This window comes from Nomascus leucogenys, chromosome 6, assembly GCF_006542625.1.
Source record: "Nomascus leucogenys isolate Asia chromosome 6, Asia_NLE_v1, whole genome shotgun sequence".
In the NCBI taxonomy this organism is placed as follows: domain Eukaryota; kingdom Metazoa; phylum Chordata; class Mammalia; order Primates; family Hylobatidae; genus Nomascus; species Nomascus leucogenys.
Genome location: NC_044386.1, coordinates 115,450,860 through 115,469,628, shown reverse-complemented (window position 1 = coordinate 115,469,628; position 18,769 = coordinate 115,450,860). Strand labels below are relative to the sequence as shown.

The following is an 18,769-nucleotide window of genomic DNA, read 5'->3' as shown; positions in this document are numbered from 1 at the left end:
CCCTGAGTCTGAAATTCACGAAGTGCCCTCAAGATCAGCCTTGTGTGTGCGGAGTCTTAACTCTGCCCCAGTAGGCACACTGGTCCTTAAATCCCCTTCTGAACACACGCATGCCTGTCTCATGGCCCTCATCCCCCTCATTTTTCTCCCTGAGCACACCAGGATGGCCCCCAAGCTTGTTTTCAGCTGCTTTTAGCTCTAATTTCAGAAAAAAACAAAACAAAACAAAAAAACAGTATCTTGTATACAGCATTTGAAATTATTTTATTCAGAAAAGTTCATGCTGGGCATGTATGCCAAGCTCTGAGCTAAGCTCCAAGGATCCAGAAATATATGAGAAACAGTGTCTTGCCCTCTAGGAGCTCTAGAGAAAGAGAAATGGAGACAATGAAGAGAGCCTAGCCCTGGCCTTGAATAGGGAAAAAAAAAAAAGGCAATATTGGAGTTTGGCCTTGAGTAGACATCCAGAATACAGCATTCCAGGACCAGCATAACATACTAGGCTGCTGAGGATGGTCTCTCTTGGAGGAAATTCAGAAGTGGGAGAGGGAGCTGTGGCACTGGTAGGACAGAAACTTCAAAGACCAGGTGGTGGTGTCTGCTATAGAGCCATCTGATTGCCCTTTCCAGTTGAGTTCCAGGTGGTAAGGGGAAAAAGAAAAGAGACCAGTTCCCTGGGCTGTTAGCTAACTCCATGATGGCCAATGGAAGAGCTTCAGGGTAGGGACACTATTGAAAAATCAGGACCAGCAATATGGGTGAAACAGGACACTTCTCCTCTTTATCTTCTGAATCAGTGGGGAAGCAGATGGCACCCTTCGCCTTTGAACCCTTTGGATCCTTCCTTGAGAACAGCTGTTCTCTGTAAACAAAGAAAAAGAGGATAATTAGAGGCAGAATGGCACACAGAGAAAGACATCCCAGATGACGGACAGGAAAACAGAGAGAATGGGTGAGAAGGAGAACAGTGCTCCCTAAACGTTCTCTCTTCGTATACACAGAGGAAAGATTATCTGCAGAACACATTTGGGTACGTGAGTGATTGTCCAAGGCCCATCCAGCCACTCTGGGGACAGCATGCATTGCTGTCATCACAAACCTGTAACCCATGCTGACCGAGAAGCTGCAGAATGATGCTGCCATTCCAAAGGGACAACAGGAGAGAAGTTTCAATCAAAGGCAAACATAGAGACAAAGGACAGGAGGGTACCCAGGATAAGAAAGGCCAGAGTGAGCTTGGAGAGGGCAGAGGCTGCAGGAAGGGAGGAGGCTCAGTAGTGGGCAGCTGACTATGCTTTGAGCTATCACCGAAGAGGCTCCTCTGGTTTACACTTCTTAAAGGAGAACAGGCACCGTCTCAGGAAACGGGAGCAATGAGTAAATATGCACGAGCAGCACTTGGGAGTGAGGAAGGGGGCAGCCAAGGCACTGGAGAGGCTGAACTCTGGATCTCCTAACAAATGAACGGGGTCCTCTGTCTCATCCCTCCCACCATCCCTGGCAGCACCCATCCAGGTTCAGGAAATGGAGAAGGGAGGCAGTCAAGAAACTGGAGTGTTGGCTTTTGAGGCACAGACTCAGCCCTGCCACCTACTTACCTTCATTTGCAGGCCACACCAGGCCCTTGAGGCCTCCTGGGCCACCCTTGAAAGGCCTCCAGCTGCAGGGACATGTCATGGCTTCTGAGAAATGTCACGACGAGGTTCTGCAGGAGAGAACACGGGTGTCAGGATGTCCCCTCAGCATCAGGAGCCCACATTGAGTGAGAGCCTTGTGGCCCAGCCTCATGGACTTGGATTTTGGGAAAAGCTCGTCTTTGGCTTGAGTGGGAGGCGCCTCAGGGCTGGGATCTCTTCAAGCCCATTTGGGAAATAAATCTGGGGGGTTTTCAGCTCCTTTCTCCAACCCTTCCAGCCTGCCCAAGTGCACAGGGGCTGCCCCTCTTTCCCTTACCACCTGCCTCTCATGCCCAGCCCCAGCCACTGGTCTGAAGGGGCTCTGACAATTCACATTAAGAGACTTAGCAATGCTGCAATTTCATAACTGTCTTCCCACAAAGAAATGGTAGCCTAATAGGAGCCAGACCTACATCTGGATTTGGAAACTGCAAGGGCGGGACATCAGATACCTAGGACAAGGCAGCCTCTGAAAAGAGGGGGCAATTTCTTGGTAGAGGCAGGAGTTTTCCTGGGCCCCTGACATCCCAGCTGGGGCCAATCCTCATGCCCTTCCTTCCCCGAGGCCTAGGCGGCCACTAAGGACAATGATCCCGGAAAGACACCCAAATGGATTGCTGGGCTTAGCGGGGATGGAGCAGCCTGGTCTGAACAAGATGCATGGGCTGGCCTTTTAGAAGCCCCTTCTTCAGGAGAGTCGTGCACTCAGGAACTACATGGGAGAAGTGAAGTGGGTGCTCTAAAGAGCAACTGCCAGCACATGCTCGGAACCCTGTGGGCTGCCCCAGAAGCCCCAACGGATGCAACTGCCACTGGGCGGGTGGGGGAGGGGTGGCAGCTTGGGCAGCCAAGGGTCCCCGTCTCCTACAAACTTCCTGCACACCTGGGGAAGGCAGCAGCTCTGGGGTCTGCAGCGGGGCACCTCATGGTTCCCAACGCTCCTAGAAGTGAAAAGGGATTCAAAGAGACCCACTTGATAACCTGTCAGGCTGCATAGCAGTGAGGCTTCCTCCTTTAGTAGGGTCTTGAAATTATATATCTATATACAAATAGATAAGTATACATATACAATATACAGGGTGGCTGCAGGTTTGCTACAGCAAGGCAGTGGGTGAAGGTGATGGGTGTGCAGTGGTGGACTCTGGAACCCCTCAAGGGGCTCCCCTGCTGGATGCAGAGCTGGAGCCTTTGGGCAGCTGACCAAGACAAAAGGGAAGAGGGACGAGACGGAAGGCAGGGCTGCAAGGATGCAAGGCCTTGTCTACTAAGTCCTGCTCTCCCATGTAGGCCATCACCCCGACCTATCTGAGCCTCAGTTTCTCTGAAAGGAAAATGAGTCATCAAGAGACAAATACACAGGAGGAAAGGAGAAATTGTGAGGACAAAATGTGAGAAATTGTGAGGGCAAAATGAGGGAAGGAAAAAGTTACAGAGATCATGTAGAACCACTGACAGGAGAGAGCATTTGGCGAGATAGGGACAGGAGGTGAAAGAGAGGGGAAGTGATGGGAAGCCAAGAAGAACTGGGTGGCAAGGAGGAGGAAGCTGAGGGTGGAATGGTGGAGACCTGGGGGAAGTAATCAGGAACCAGGGCTGAAATGCAGAAGAAACAGCTTACTGGACCAGTCAGGTTGGCAGGGTGGACCTGGGACGTGCAAATTGTTTTCTTCTCGTTCCAGTCAAAGGCAGGAGACAGGGAGTGAAGGGGGCCAGCTAAGGAAGGACAGGAGGACAGAAAGCCCAAAGTGTTCTTCTCCTTTCCCCTCATCCTGTCTCCCTCCAACCCTCCCAAAAGCATTGCCCCAGAAACAAGGGAATGGAACCCAAGAAGGTGGAGTAGAGGGATGGGGTCTGGGCATCCTTTCCAGAGAGAAATGATAGCTTAACAGTGATCAGCTGAATGGCCGGGAAACACCCCCATAGTGGTGGAGGCTGAGCATCCAGTACATTAGCCTAGGGGAAGGGGACAGGCTTGAGGTCTTCCCACTCTTCAGACTCTAGCCGAGGTCGCCTGTCCAGGGAAGCTCAGGTGTGAGGGAGACTCAGAAATGGCTCCCAGGTGGAGGAGATTGGGCTGCCTCCTCTGGGGAGGCCGCTTGAAGCCTTGTGGGTACAGCACAGAACGGCCAGGAGAGGGGGGTGCCAAGGCATGCCCCCCTCCACAAGAGCCCCCGTGAGGCTGCTCCCAAAACCCTAGCAAAAGCACCTCCACTTTTCCTTCCTCCAACCCCAGGGGGTGGGGGAACTCTCTTTGGACCCAGAGAAGCCCTCACATAGTCCTCCCGCTGGCCAGCTCTGCTATCTCAGGGCCCAGTGCCCTGGGAGAAGATGGCCATCACTGCAGATGAAAACCAGAATCAGACATCTGGGGAAGAAGTGTGATCCCGAGGACGGAAATAAATGGCTCCCCACATTGCTCAGTGCTCCTCTACTAAGCAAGAGGAGATGGATGTAGGATTTCTCTTCAGGCAGGGCTCTGGAGCATCTAACTGTGGTGTTGCTGTTGGATCATGCTCACACATGTAGAGAGCCAGCAGAAAAGGATTTTGTGGGGAAGGTCATTAAAACCTTTCTAGGTAAATCAGAGTACAACAGACCCAACTGCCAGGTATCCTGGCATCCTGGCCAGGACACCATACTACTCACTTCCCTTTGCATTTCCCTATTGCCACTCTCGTCTGATATTTGTTCAGGAATTCACCCATCTGTAAGCTCATTGCTTTATGAAATATTTGTGGAGGTTTGCTGGGCAGAGGGGATACAAAATTGAATGAGACAAAGTTCCTGCATTCAAGTACCTTCCTGGGTAGTGAGAAAGGGCAGAATGACATGCTGAGAATGAAGAGAGAAATACAGGATGCAGGCAGATGGCTCAGGTAGACACACCCTTTAGTCCCTGCTCTCATGGGTAAATACAGCTACTGGGAGGAAGTTAATATCAAAAAATCCTCCAGGGGAGTCAATAATAATATTTGTTGCCTCTCACCAGGCAGATAGAAAGTTGGAAACCAGAAGTTCTTTGCCTACTTGGGAATTTATAGTTTAAAACTAAAACATACTCGCACCTATTAATCGGGGTCCTTCCCTTGAGCAGCACCGATGTCGGGGAAAAGAAAACTACGGGGCAAGTTAGGATACAGTGGGAACGGTCTCCAAGACAGCCATTGAAAATGCCCCCAAATGCTGGAGACCTCAGGTTTGAAGGGGTTCTTATGGCCATATGGACTTATAAGGGACATGGTTCAGAGGTTTCCTCAGACCAGCACAGGACTTGGGGAGGGGGAACAGGGAAGCCCCCAGGATCCAGATTTTGGGAATGTCAGTGCTACAAGGGCTGGGCTTGTGGCTGGAAGCTGCGTCCTTGGTGTCCCCATTTGAAGGGCAAAGGCCCAGGGGCAGGTACCAAGAAGATGGGGACAGCCCAGATGATGGTTAATGGAGTCTTGGCTGGGGCGGGGGAGGGGATTCCTGGAGGGGGCCACGAAGAGGTGGAGTGACACTGGAGTATCACCAAGGTGGTGCTTCCTTGCCACCAGAAATCCGGGCCTGGGGAGGAGAAAGGAGGAAGATGACTCAGCTGGAGTGACAGCCTGCCTGCTCCCTGCTGCCCCTGTATTGGGCTATCACTGCTGGGGAGTGCATCCAAACAGAGGGCTATTTGATCAGCCTTAAATACCCACAGGACTCCCAACTCAGGAGAGACAGACGGGCAGAAATAGAAAAGTAAATGCTGAGATTATATCTGAAGAAAGAGAGCACAGCAAGAGCAGAGCAAAGAGTCAGGATGAAAAACCTCATTGTGTCAAGAAAAGAAGGAAGGAGAGGAGAGGAAGAAGAGAGTGTCCCTTAGGATACCAGAGTCAGAGTGAGGTCAGGACAAGGCTAACAGCGCAGGAAGAGGTGACTGGCTGGACCTCGCCCAAAGAGGGTTGAGCCTGAAGGCTTCAGGGATGTGGTCTGTGCTTCCTCCCTCTGCCCCTAACTCTGGGGACATGCCTCTCTTGGGGATAGAATGCAGATGAAGAGAAACAGAAGTGGCCAAGTCAGGAAGCCATGGGCTGAGGGCGCCCCAGGTGCCCACTTCCCTTGGGGCAAAGCTCATCCCTAGTTTACGAGTAGTGCCTGACAACTGGCCCCTGTCCTGGGCCAGTCCCAAGCCCGTACGGGCAACAGGGCACGTGTTTTTGAGCCTCTCTCCCACCTTCCAGCCCTATCCAGGTGTCTCTGGGAAGGCTTCTTGGAGCTTCCCACTACTGTCAAAGGAGCCCCTCCAGCAGCTGCCCTGCCTGACTGGGCACAGTTGACTCTGAGGAGAAGATGCTCACAGCCCCATACCTTTTCTCTTTTTTCTTTCAAAAAGATCTGCATCTTAACTACAGTCTGTTTCCCACTGAGAGGAACGTGGCTGCATAATTGATGTCAAGGAGAGAAAGGACTGTTGGGGGCTGAGGGGTGGGGACATGGGTGCTGGATCCCCCTCACCCTTCCCTGGCACTCAGGCAGCCCTGGGAAGTTCAGTTATGAGGAGGACGCAAGGGACCCTAGCTCAGCCTCCGGCGGGTGGGCTGGGAAAGGAGTGGCCCTTCATCTGGGGAGGGACTGGGCTCCTCTGTGCCCAGAAACTACATGGATAAGCAGTTGCGTGATATGCACCTGAAGCCAGTCCCCAGGAAGCCCTGCCATTGAGAGTCAGTGCCACCACACGGCCCTCTCTGCACCCCTAGACCCCACGGATAGGGAGGCGGGCTGGTCCTGGGCCCAGAGGACCTCAAGTGGAGTGAGGATCCCCAGCTCCTCTTGCCCAGAGAGCTCTGCCTATGAAAGGACCCTCCAAAGAGACCAGAGCTGAGAGATGGTCCAGGCTCCCCTGTGGCAGTTGTAGCTGTAAAAGGGGGGGTCTCAGGATGAGATCTGGGTGCCTGAAAAATGATCAAATCCCAGTGCTGGGATTACAATTCCAGAGGCAAGCAGCAGCAGCCTGCTCCATGAGGTTAGGTTGAGGGCTGCTCTTCCGCTTGGCTCCCAAGGTGGTTTGCTCTGGATCAGCTGCTTTGAGTATTTGACCCGTGAGTGACCTGCCACTTTCAGGTCGTCTTGGACCCCAAGGCAAAGTCTCACAGAAGTTGCCACTCATGACTTGCCTGAGTACATGGCACCGAAACAAGCAGTGCTGGCCTGCTTTCTTTTCCTTTCTCATGCCACCACTCTCCACAGTCATGTCTCCATTCACTCATGTATTGTTCACTGAACAGCTATTAACTTGGGCTTCATGCGAGACGTAAAATAGTGAGTGGCACATAGTCCCTAACTTCAGGTTGCTCACTGCATCCTGGGGAAAGATACGGCCCTCATGAGGAGGGGGGGTATTGGTGATGCTCACTGGGGCCTTCCTTAGACTTCAGATATCAAGCCCCCATAGCCTGTCTCTCTATTGTACCTCATAGGGAACTAAAATAACTTTAGATTGTAAAGGTAGCTAAAATGTCACTAGAAAACAACTTTAATTAGAAAATATTTTAGGCGTGGCAAGGAGTGAGCAGGCCTCTGCCCATCAAGGTCTCATGGTCTTAAAGGAGATGCTGCTTTGAGTGACTGAAATCCCATTGTCTGCCTTTATGCCATACTGGCATTTTGAGGACCAGGAGAAATCTTCGGGGCTAGATGTCCAATGTGGAGCGTGCCCTGAAATTCTGGAAACTCCATCTCTTAAGGGTTCTGAGGGTGTCATACAGGCTTATCAGGAACAAGCATCAGATGCTTCCCGCGACTAGCACAGGACTAGGGGAGGGAGAGCAGGGAAGCCCCCAAGATCCAGGTTTTGGGGAGGTCAGTGCTGTAGGGGCTTGTGTCTGGAAGCTGCCTCCTTTTGTGTTCTCAATTGAAGGGCAGAGGGTGGGGGGCTGCTCTTAAGAAGATGAGACAGCCCAGATGATGGCCAAGTGGAGTCTCGGGGGCTCTTGAAGGGGGCCAAGAGGAGTTGGGGCGGAGCTACAGTATCATTCAAGGGTATCATTCACATGTTACTTCTTTGTGATTAGAAAGCCAGTTTTGGGGTATGATTAAATGGTAAATTTTGTAATGCATGTGTTTCATTGCAATTTTTTAGATATGGCATGGGTAGGAGAGAAGGTGTCCTCCCTTCAGCTTTGAGGATGGAGAGGAGTGACGTGGCCAGAACCCTCTCTGCTGTCACTCTTTGTGGAGCCCCAACACATTCTTTACAAACAAGGAATGCCAAAGGAGGGCATTTTCGTCTGACTCAAATGCCTAGAGACCTCAGGACCCTGGAGAGACAGAGACAGAGGTTCTGGGGTTATATTTGTGGACTGAGACAGAGGGAGATAAAGTCCCCTGAGAAAGAGAGAGAACAAAAATAGTGGTGGGGAAGATATGATCAGAGACAAAATTAGAGACAGTAAAGGTGGAAACAAGGCACCCAGAGTGGCAGAGAGCCTCAGCCACAGGGGGAGAAAAGAGAAGTACAGAGACCAAAATATGAAATCGTTGGGCATAGTGAGCCTTCGGCTGGCTGTCTTCCAGGGGAAGAGTCAGATTCCTCTGAATTTCGTGGTTTAAAGAGACAGAAATTGAGTCATTAGAGATTTTCAGTGGAGGAAGGACAAGGGATAGACAGGTCTCTCCTGGGACAGAACCACCAGTATTCTCTGTGATTCAGAGATGTAAGTTACTTGCCTTATCTAGAGTGGCTCATCTCCTTGGCTACCAATTGTCTTGCTACCTTCTGGCCAGGTGTAGGGCCCAAATTAACTAAGAAGACTGAAGAGAAGAGAGAAAGAAACACTAGAGCAGAGGCCTGGCTGGGCGTGACACTGCTACTATCATCTGAGTCAAGCAATTCCCGAAGCCGCGAGGTTAGGTGAACCTAGGCCCCATCTGTAGGGATTCTTTGTGGAGGAAATATGCAGATGGAGGGTGGTGGCGGCACCCGGGGTACCTGAGAAGAGTGCTCGGCCTTTAGAGACCCAATTCCTGCTGCTGCCCTCATTAGCTGCCCCTTGGCAGCCGGGGACCCACAGCCCTGCCCTGCAGGCTCTGGACAGCTTTGGTCACAGCTCACCTCCAGCCTGGATAGGCCTGGTGGACAGTTCTGTGCTTGTTTGGGAAGTCTCCCTCTTTCTACCCTTTAGTCCTTCCTCCTCTTATCTGGTCTCTCCTTTCCAAAAAGCCTTAAACTTTCTCAAAAGCAGAAAGGCGAAGGCATGTGGATGAGTTTCTTCCCCAAAGAAAGTTTAAGCTTAGTAGTGGACATTTCTTAACAAAATGAAAAAGATGCAGGGTCAGGGGCTGGCTACTTTTCAGAAAGTGGGTAGTTATTCATGGTCAGGTGATTTCCTGACTTCTGCAAAAGACCAACCCAGAATGTTTCTCACTTTATTCCCTTCCAAAGCCCAGGCAGCCTTGAGAAACCTTCTAAGCGGGTCCCAGGCAATACTCTCTTAGAAGGAGAACAACCTAAAGTGCTAAGCCTGCAAATGGGAATTCAGGGAAGCAGAAGACTTCCCAGGAGTGTCCAAATCACAATAATTACATAAGCAAGACACCCTAACCTATAGTCTAGGGCCCAGGACTAGTCTGGTTCTGACAGGCTTTTCCTTCATCAGTGGCCTTTGACTCCAGCTAACTTTGAGAGACTTATTCCTCTAGGATAGCCCACACATCTCACTGATGAATCTGCTAAGTTAGAGAAGGATCTGCATCCTTGCCCTGTGAGAACCTTCTGCCTGCAGTAAGCTCCCAGTCTGAAGGGAGCATACAATCAAGTGTGTAATCCTGTGGTCCCATGTTAAATGCAATATAATGTCCCCTATGCCCTGATGCCTAGGAGAGAACCCTAGAGTCATCAAAGCAGCCATAGTAAAAGACTGCAAGGCCTGGCAATCTCTTTAATCGAAATGCCTTTGGAGATATTTGGCCTGTCCTCAGAGTAGCACATGGCAATGAAACAGGCTCTCACTCCCTGGGGGCGCAGACGTTTCCAAGATTGTGGTCTTGGGTGACTGAAATACAGTGCTTGGATCAGGAACTCTTTGCTATTTCCAGGTGGAGAGTAGAAAACCAAGAGAAGGGAAGCGATGGGTCAGGAATTCGTCCCTCATGGACCATCCCTTTCCTGTCTGTGGAGCCTTCCAGGAAGGAAGGAAGGCGGCAATGAGAACAATCTGGCTAATGAGGTTAAACTCAAACAATAGATCCGGTGAAGGAGGTTGCTTTGCCCTCCCTGGAACGTCCATTGGCCCTTTCTTTCTTCATGGTACCTATTTTGTCATGCTGTAGACAATTAAAATTTTTAACGTAGACCAACACAGACGCATCCTGCATCCTGCTATTGCAGGATATGCAGGATGTCCTGCAGCAAGGCAAAGTATGGAAAGCAAGAGCAGAGAAGAGCAGAAGAGTCCTGAAGAAAACAGACATGGAGTGCAGGGGAGGCTAGGCGAAGGGAGAGGACAGGAGGGGAAGAAAGGGGAGGGAAAGGGAAGAGAAGGGGGATGTGGGGTCTTGGGAGTCAGAGCTGGGTCAAGGGCATGGGGATCCAGGAACCTTTGTCCAGGAATGCATACCTTGGTCCAGTCTTGCTCTGGAAAGAGAACTGTGATGTAAATGAAAGACCACAGTTCCATCAGAACTGTGATGGAAATGAAAGATGGTCAGAGGCACTTGGAAACAAATCACTGTCTGACTTGCCTGTTCCCCCTTCTGATCCTCAGCATAAGTTTCTGAGGGAGAGGAACTCCATGTAGAATGAGCTTCGATAAGGCTGCCAAAGAGGAGAGGAAAGGAAAAGAGGGCGTTTTGCCAAAGGAGGCAAGGGCATGGGGCAGAGAGAGGGCTGTGGTTAGGGGAGAGGCTAGTGGTTAAAGGAATTCAAGTCCTTGTGAGGCCAGCTACTAGACTTCCATCCTCCAGGCTTTTCCCTTGAGGTCTTCATCCCTATCTGGTTCTAAGCCAGGCCGTATCCCAGATTCGGCATTGAAGAGAATTTAGATTGAGCCAAGCCCGCAAACTCTCCCTTCAAAATAGGCACTCCCAAAACTAAAGGGGCCCTATTGACCCCAGGAAGAACAATAACAATCAGGGCCAAACTTTGAGTTTTTTTCACTCCTGGAAGGGATGTATATCCATACAGGAAGGAGAGTGAACTGCCTGCCCCAAGGTAGGAGGAAGAATGGCTTTCCATCAAAAGCTTGAGCATAACCTCATTTTTATGCTATAGGAAATTATCAAATGACCTATTATTAGAGCTTCTTTTAGAAAGACAAGGCAAAATTTGGCTGTTAAGAATGCGTTGCCTAGCACATTGGGAGGCCAAGGTGGGCAGATTGCTTGAGCTCAGGAGTTCAGTACCAGACTGGGCAACATGGTGAAACCCTGTCTCTACTAAAATATGAAAAAAAAAAAAATATATATATATATATACACACACACACATATATATATATATACACACATATATATACATATACATACACATATATATACATATATACACATATATACATATATACATATATAGAGAGAGAGATTGCTGGGCGTGGCAGCGTGCGCCTATAGTCCCAGCTACTCGGGAGGCTGAGGCAGGGGAGTTGCTTGAACCTGGGAGGTGGAGGTTGCAGTGAGCTGAGATTGCGCCACTGCACTCCAGCCTGGGTGACAGAGTGAGAGTCCGTCTCCAAAAAAAATAAGAGTGCCTTGCTCTGGTGGTCTGAACCAGTCATCACCCTTTTATCTCATTATTCTCTTTCCTTGGGATTACTCCCCATCTTCCTGTTTCTTGGCTTTGATCACTCCCAATTCATTCCCAGACGACTCCTTTGGACTGATTCTTGTGTCAGGAGACTTTACTCATGCTGAGCCCTGAGTTCCCTGGGAAACCCACATCTCTTTACTAATAGGACTTTGTGTTGCAAATGAGAATGCCTGTTTTGAAATGAGCATTTGCGGACTCTGTTCTTTTTCACAAGCATTTTTTTAATCTATAAATTTAATATGTATCTTTTATTTTTTTCATTAAGGGCTCAAAGGACTTGTCTTGATCTGTAGTTTTGGCTACACCTGCTTGGGCAAGTATGGTCTGGGAATTCCTGCCACCACTAATTCACTGATTTCCACTTGCCTGAGATCTATTAGGATTCCTCCGTTGCAGATGTTCTGACACACTGAAGCTATGCCTTACCTGACAAGCTAATACCCAATTCCTTCTAGAACTCATGGATTTATTTTTCTGTTCTCTCCCCACTCTTGTCCAGACCTTTACATCCTGGATTCTTTACCATTTCTGCCCCCAGGACTCTTGGATATTGCATTGTCACTCATATCCATAAAACACCTTAGGAACTGGACATTAATATATTAATATTATTCAGAACACATCCATGGAAGCTCAAGTGCAAGGCATATACTCTAATAAGTCTTGGGGATTCAAAAATGAATGAGAAACCATGTCTTTTCCTCTAAAAAGCAATCTTGTAAAATCGCGTCCAGAAGCTTCCAAGACATTAGAGGTGACGTTGAGTTTGTAAAATAACATAGGGAGTCAATTTCTTGGATGGCAAATGGAAAAAATCCTTGAAGCCTCTAGTCTGTGAGTAGCTGGGGTTGGGCTTAAGAAGTTCCTGGGAAGAAGCTTGCTGACAGAGTAGATACTCCCTGGACTGAGTCAGGCTTTCTGGACGTGATTCTAATAATGGGGTCCACAGTTGGAGAGGGAAACCCCACTATCAGAGTTCCCAGCTAGAAGAAGACAGAAAGCCGGTGGGGCGAGTGTCAGAAGGTTTGGTTTCATGTCTGTTAACCAAATGGTGGCTACTGGAAAAGTGAAAAAAGAGTGATCAAGGAAAAGGCAAGGCCAGAACGGACCCGAGGAATGAAACACCACCTCCAGGGCACCAGGTCCCCCAACCCGGAAGCTGCTTGCTGATGTCCAACTCCACCCCTGCCTTCTAACCCCGCCGTAGCCATCCCAGTGTCCTGTTCTTCCTATGAAAGAAAAAGTCAAATGGATGAGCCACAATGTCCCTACTAGGGAAAGAGAATCTGCAAGGTAGGGAGAGAGATAGCTATATAGAAAGATACAAAGAGATACGTAAAAAGAACAAGACATAGAAATAAAATAACAAAGAGTGACAGCAGCAGAAAAATAACAAAAGAACTGGTTGCTTCCCCTAGGAGAAAATCCAGAGTGCAGAGCAGTGATGAGGGGATTGGAGGCAAGCAACAGATAGAGAATGCCAGCAGAAGGCAGAAACAGAGGTGTCCATGTCACAGACCTGGAGGGATTCAGAGAGGGCAAAGGGCAGAAGCAGGACTCTAGCCATAATATTCTGTCCCAGTGAGCCCACCATCTGTCCCTAGCATGCTCATGCTTCTCCCCACACATTCACAGCTCCTGCACAAAGACAAAACCATAGAGGAAAGCGCTCAGAAAGCAGCAGGATGAGGGAATGCAAAGAAAAGGCAAATGAGGGAAGCATTGAAAGATACAGGGAAGAGAGAAGGGGTTCTGGCCTTTAGTGTGGAGGCCAGAAAGATACCCAAAAGGCTGAAATGTGCCCCACAATCATCACAAACCCTACCCCCAGGCAGGTTCCTGGTACACATGGAAGCAAAGGAGTAAAAAATATGGTCGGATGAATCGCTTGGGGCCTGAAATATCCCCAGAAAATTTCTCTCTTCAGCTTTTGAAATAAGCTATTCTAACTCAGAGCTGATGGTGCTTCAGATGCATTTGGATGCTATCCAAGGCCTAGGTCCCCATCATTGCCCCTTGCCCTACTTAAGGCAGGAGGAGGTGTCTGGTGTCCAGTAGACACCATCCAGTGAAGTGCTCTTGAACTCAGGAACTTGTCTCACCTTAGTACAGTGAGGGAGTGAGGTGCTTGCTTCATTTGCAATCACTGGCCTTTGGCCTGGTGTGAGGTCCTAATCCTGTGCTCTGGAGCGGAGAGCCAAACCTCTGTGCTCATCCCAACAGAACCTCTTCCAGTGGCAGCAGGAGGGAGGGGAGACAGTTGAAGTTAGAAGATGCTTTGCTGTATTCACCAAGTCTTCAAAAGAAGAGCACTGAAGTGCTGGGGACTGTTTCTCCTTGACTTTTTAGCCTTGATACAATGGCCACAAAGAAGAGCTCTTCACAATAGAAGCTTGTTATGTTTGCTTTGCCATCATCCACCATAAAGCCTGGAATGCAACCTTCTTCCCTTTTCAGTAAACATCTACTGAGTAAATCATACAAAGATACCTGCTTTCTCGGGAATTTCACTAAACTACTGTTTGATGGTAAACTCAACTTCAGAGGGGCTTCAATTGTAGCTTGAACCGGGTTTCTTGATGACAAGATATGGGTGAGAGAGAGGGGAACCACAAAAAACCTGCATCACAATTCAGGTCAAAGCCCTAGGACCAAGTGTAAAAGCTGGGCCCAGATTTTCCTTCAGCTGGGACCTGGAATTGGTCTTGATCAGTTTATTTTAGGAGGAGACACGTTCCTTTGTAGGGCCCAGAGCAGTGCAGGCACAGAGCTGTAGAAAACCCACAGCAGTCTCAGACTTTTCAGAGAAACTGCTCTAGCTTTAGGGTTCATGTCCTAAAAAAAAAACACCAGTCCCAGTGCTCATCTACTTGTTTCTCTCCTTTGTCTTCAGATTTTCTTACCCTTCCTTCATGCTTTAGTTGGCTTTCTGCTGACTTACTTAATAGATACATGAAAACACTTGAGAACTCTTTATCTAAATTCATTGATGAAAATCACTTTACTTGGCAAATACTTATTGAGCTTTATCTTATATTGAACTCCTGGTAGTGTTGAGAACTCAAATTCAATTGAGAATTTATTTTCCCCCACTGAGAATGTCACTGTTGAGAAGGGAAGGGCAGACTGCGGGAAAGGAGGCTGGAGGCAGTCAGGGAGCAGAGTGTCCTTTAAGGAGTCATCCTATGGGAATTTGCAAATCACAGTGGGGTTCGAGAAGGTGACAGTGGGTAACTTCTTTCTATTCTCAGTTGGAGAATAAAGAGCCAGATGGTCAGCATGATGAACAGGGAACTCCCCTTTAGATGTCATTCTTCTCATGGCAAGTGATGGCAGTGGTAGAGGCAGAGGCTGGGGCATCTGAGAAAGTGGGAAACTGAGATTTCCACATGGTTTTCGAAGGCAGGGTGATCCTGGTTGAACCAACCACCCTCTAGGGTGGCAAAACGGTGCCCTGTCCCTTTCCTTCTATTCTCACATTGCCCTGTTGACAAAAATGGCCAAACTCCGTAAAATAGTTGAAGAGACTTATTCTGAACCAAATAGGAGTAACCATGGCCCATGACACAGCCCTCCGGAGGTCCTGAGAACATGTGACCAACGTGGTCAGGGTACAGCTGGGTTTTATATATTTTTAAGGAGGCATAAGACATCAATCAAATACATTTAAGAAATACATTGGTTTGGTTTAGAAAGTCGGGACAACTCAAAGCAGGGGCTTCTAGGCTATAGGTAAATTTAAATATTTTCTGGTTGACAATTGGTTGAGTTTATCTGAAGACCTGGGATCAATGGAAAGGAATGTTCAGGTTAAGGTAAAGGATCGTGGAGACCAAGTTTTATTGTGCAGAGGAATCTTGCAGGTAGCAGACTTCAGAGATAGAGAGCAGATTGTAAAATGTTTTTTCTCAGACCTAAAAGGGTGCCTGGCTCTTAGTTGATTATCTCCTGGATCTTGAAAGAAAGGAAGGAAAACAAAGGGGAAAGGGGATTCTCTATAGAATGTGGATTTTTTCCCACAAGAGACTTCGCAGGGCAATTTCAAGGTATAGCAGGAAAATCTATTTTGGGGTAAAATACTTTGATTTTCTTCCTTGTTACGCCAGAGTCAAATTGGAAAGTAAGTCACGATATACAGGGTCAAATAAAACCCATCTGATGAGATTTATGGCTTACAGAGCATGACTCCCCAGACCCCTTAGGATAGGAATTTGGGCAAGGTAAAAAAAAAAAAAATCAGAGCTTTGTCTTCAGTCCCTTTGGCCATTCAGGCTCCAATCATCCCTTTCTGTCTAAAAATTATATTAGATGAACAAAATAAGAGGCAAGCAGACAAACTAGGAAGAAGGAAATAGGGAGACAGAGAAGTAAATTTTTTCAGATGTCTAGAAAGGCAATGTAAAGATATGATGACCAAAAAAAGAGAGCAACACAGAAAAAGAAAACTAAAGATGCAGCAGGGAAAAAAGTAATGCATGGAAATGTGATTTGATGGCAGAGGCCTAAAAAGGGAGGCTCCCGGACAGATGGAGGAAGAAGCACAGACGTGAAGGTGGTGGTGCTGTCGGCCATGCCAGGCCACTTTCTTTCCCTAAAGGGCAGTGCCTGGGGCAACTTTATTCCTTGGTTCCTAGAAAGGGACATGAAATGTGATTTGACAGAGAAGGTACATCCAGAGAACATATAGGGGGCAGATGAGGAAGCTGTGACAAAAGCATGAAGGATCTGAAGGTCCAAAGTATGCCCACTACTTCCTCACTTCACCTAAACCCCAACCTGTTTCTGTACCTTCACCCCAGCTGTAGATGAATCATGGGCCTGACCCAACTGAGCTGAAGGTAATAAAGAGAAGAAAGAAAGGTAATATGCTGGGGGCTTAGACTGTGGCATGCTGTGTCCGAGCCTCCACTTCCCTTCCTTATCACAGTCTAATTTGATTTCATTAATACTGCCCCTTATCTGAGGGCAGCATTCGGGGAGCTGACAACCAGAAACTCATCCTTTCCTCTTAGGGGTGGTTGCTGGGAGGGGTTGGAGTAGGGGAAGTAACAGAGGGCATCAAGAATATGCCTGTTGGATCAGGGTTCATGCCCTTGTTAACACACTGAAGACTATTAAACAAGTGTAACAATCCCTCCCTGTTACCAAGATAAAGCTCAAGCTCTTTATATACATGTCATGCATAACAAGATATTCAAAAAGGTTTCTTATTTTGTTTTCATTGTGGTTTAACAAGCCAAGAAAGAAAAATAGATGGAAAATTCCTCCTATCTTTTAAAGTAAGGAACTTGACTTAGAAAGGAGGCAGCCATTAATACCAATTTTGTGAACCTTAGTTCAGCACTGATATGAATGGTCTAAAAATGTTGGAAGTCTGGAAAAGAAAAAAGACTTTTCTGGAGAAATGTCTTGAAATGGCAGGGCATTTTTGGTACTCCTTGCTGGGAGAGAGGAGTGTGTCCCCTATGAACTCACACTGAAGAGTGGCCACAAAGAATGCTGGTGGATCTGTCCCTTGAATTTTGCCAGGCACAGTGCCTTGATATCTGACCCCAGGGGAAGAGGTGGAGGCTCAGGCTAAGGCTGCCAGGCAGAGAAAGACTTGGTTTCCATGGGGGCTGGCCGTGCCTCTATGGAAAGGGAGTGCAGCCGGTGTGATTTGCTATGTGGCACTGACCAGACCTGCCACTCAAGGGGAAGCCCTGTCCAGGAGCCGTTTTTAAATCCCATCCAGGAGAGTTTCTAGGAAGCAAGTGTTGGGGGTAGGGAGGGAGGAGTGTTTGACTGTAAAAGAACAGGCAATTGCCGACCTTGGGATGTGATTTGCCCACGGCTGGGAGGGTGCAGTTAGACGTGGTCAGGGCGCCAATCTGAGGTATACTTAACAGCGCCCTGGTAAGGGTCAGCCCTGAGCATGTACCACAGCCAGATCGGGGCAAACTAATCCACTTCCCCATTCCTCAGTGCTGGCATCCACAGTAAGGCCAGCAGGGATGAGGAGAAAGAAGCAAAGCTCAAAACTGCAAACCACGCCCTCATCTCCCACTGTGAGTTACCCGCCTTATCCACTACTCAAGAGAGGAAAAACACTCTAAATGAAGTTCACAGTGTTGACTCTTGCACAGGACTTGGTATATTAGTTACTGAAATGGATCTGTCTTATGACTAAACTGACTCCAGGACTTATTATTACCTGAAAGTTTCTGGAAAAAGTCTGGAACTGGCCCAGAATTTCACCCAAAGGAGGGAAGGCAAGAAATTGCATCACAGGGAAGATTTTACGTCCTCAGTCCTTCTTGGAGAGTCGGTGGGGGGGCGTTTGGGTCTTGTAAGTGGTCAGTGGAAATTTCCTTTATCGCTTGCCCTGGTCTTTAGTCTCACAGCAGCATGTGTTAAGGAAACACTTGGAGTTTTCTGAAAGGCTACTTTTCTCTCTGTGTTGACCTAGCCACATATTTATGGCTCTGCTAAAATAGACATCTTGCCACCGTTCTTCTCACTTCTTTGGAATGAGATCCTCTGGAATGCACCCTAGACTTGACTTTCTTCTGAAAGTCTTCTGGAATTTCCCCTCGGCCAGGAGAGGCTCACTCCAAAGACTCCCCTGGCACCCCTGATTATCTCTGTGGTTGGGAACTCATCACTTCCTTGTCTTTGGTTTCTTTCAAAACACTGGAAATTCCTTGAGAGCAGGGACTCTACCTATTCACTCATCTATTCCCAGGGGTTAGAAAACATGGCATATTGTAGATGCTCAGTTAATGTTTGTTGAGTCAATGCATGAACACACACATACATACGCATACACATGCACACACATACTTTCCTATGACATGCTGAATATATGCATAACTACTTCTGTTTACTTTCTGGGCAATGGCAAGGATTTCAATACATGAAACTTGAAAGTCACTCATTTCGAGAGATAGCTAAAAGAAGAAGGAACAAGATGTAGGCCAATAAAACTGGAGAAAAGGCATGCAGAGAAGAAAGTTTTTTTTTTCTGAAGCCTTAGTAAAGGTAAAGCAGAACGGAACTAGGAATCCTGAACTTGGGCACAGGGGTTTGAGGGGAGATTGCTGAGTCTTAGGTCTGAGGACAGCTGGCACGCTCTGCGTGAAGTTGTTTTGAACAGGGCTGTTTATCAAGGTGTAAATAAGAAAAAACTAGTTTAACATATTTTCCTAATTCAACTCCAGAATGCACATAAAGACTGTATGTTGAAGGGTACACGGAGGGGAGATAAAGTGAATTATCTGCAAGAAAAGAAAAGGGGGGAGTGAAACAAAGAGACAGCAGCAGAAGAAAGCTGGGGTGGTAGTCC

General features: G+C 48.1%; 1 non-coding gene across 1 annotated transcript; it reads right to left on the bottom strand.

Moving 5' to 3' along the window:
- Window positions 1-241: 241 nt before the first annotated feature.
- LOC100579949 lies at window positions 242-2,484 on the bottom strand. Its single transcript, XR_004030373.1, has 3 exons — window positions 2,129-2,484; window positions 1,599-1,705; window positions 242-862 (listed from the first exon to the last, which is right to left on the bottom strand). It is a non-coding gene; the product is annotated as an uncharacterized LOC100579949 (transcript).
- Window positions 2,485-18,769: the final 16,285 nt, after the last annotated feature.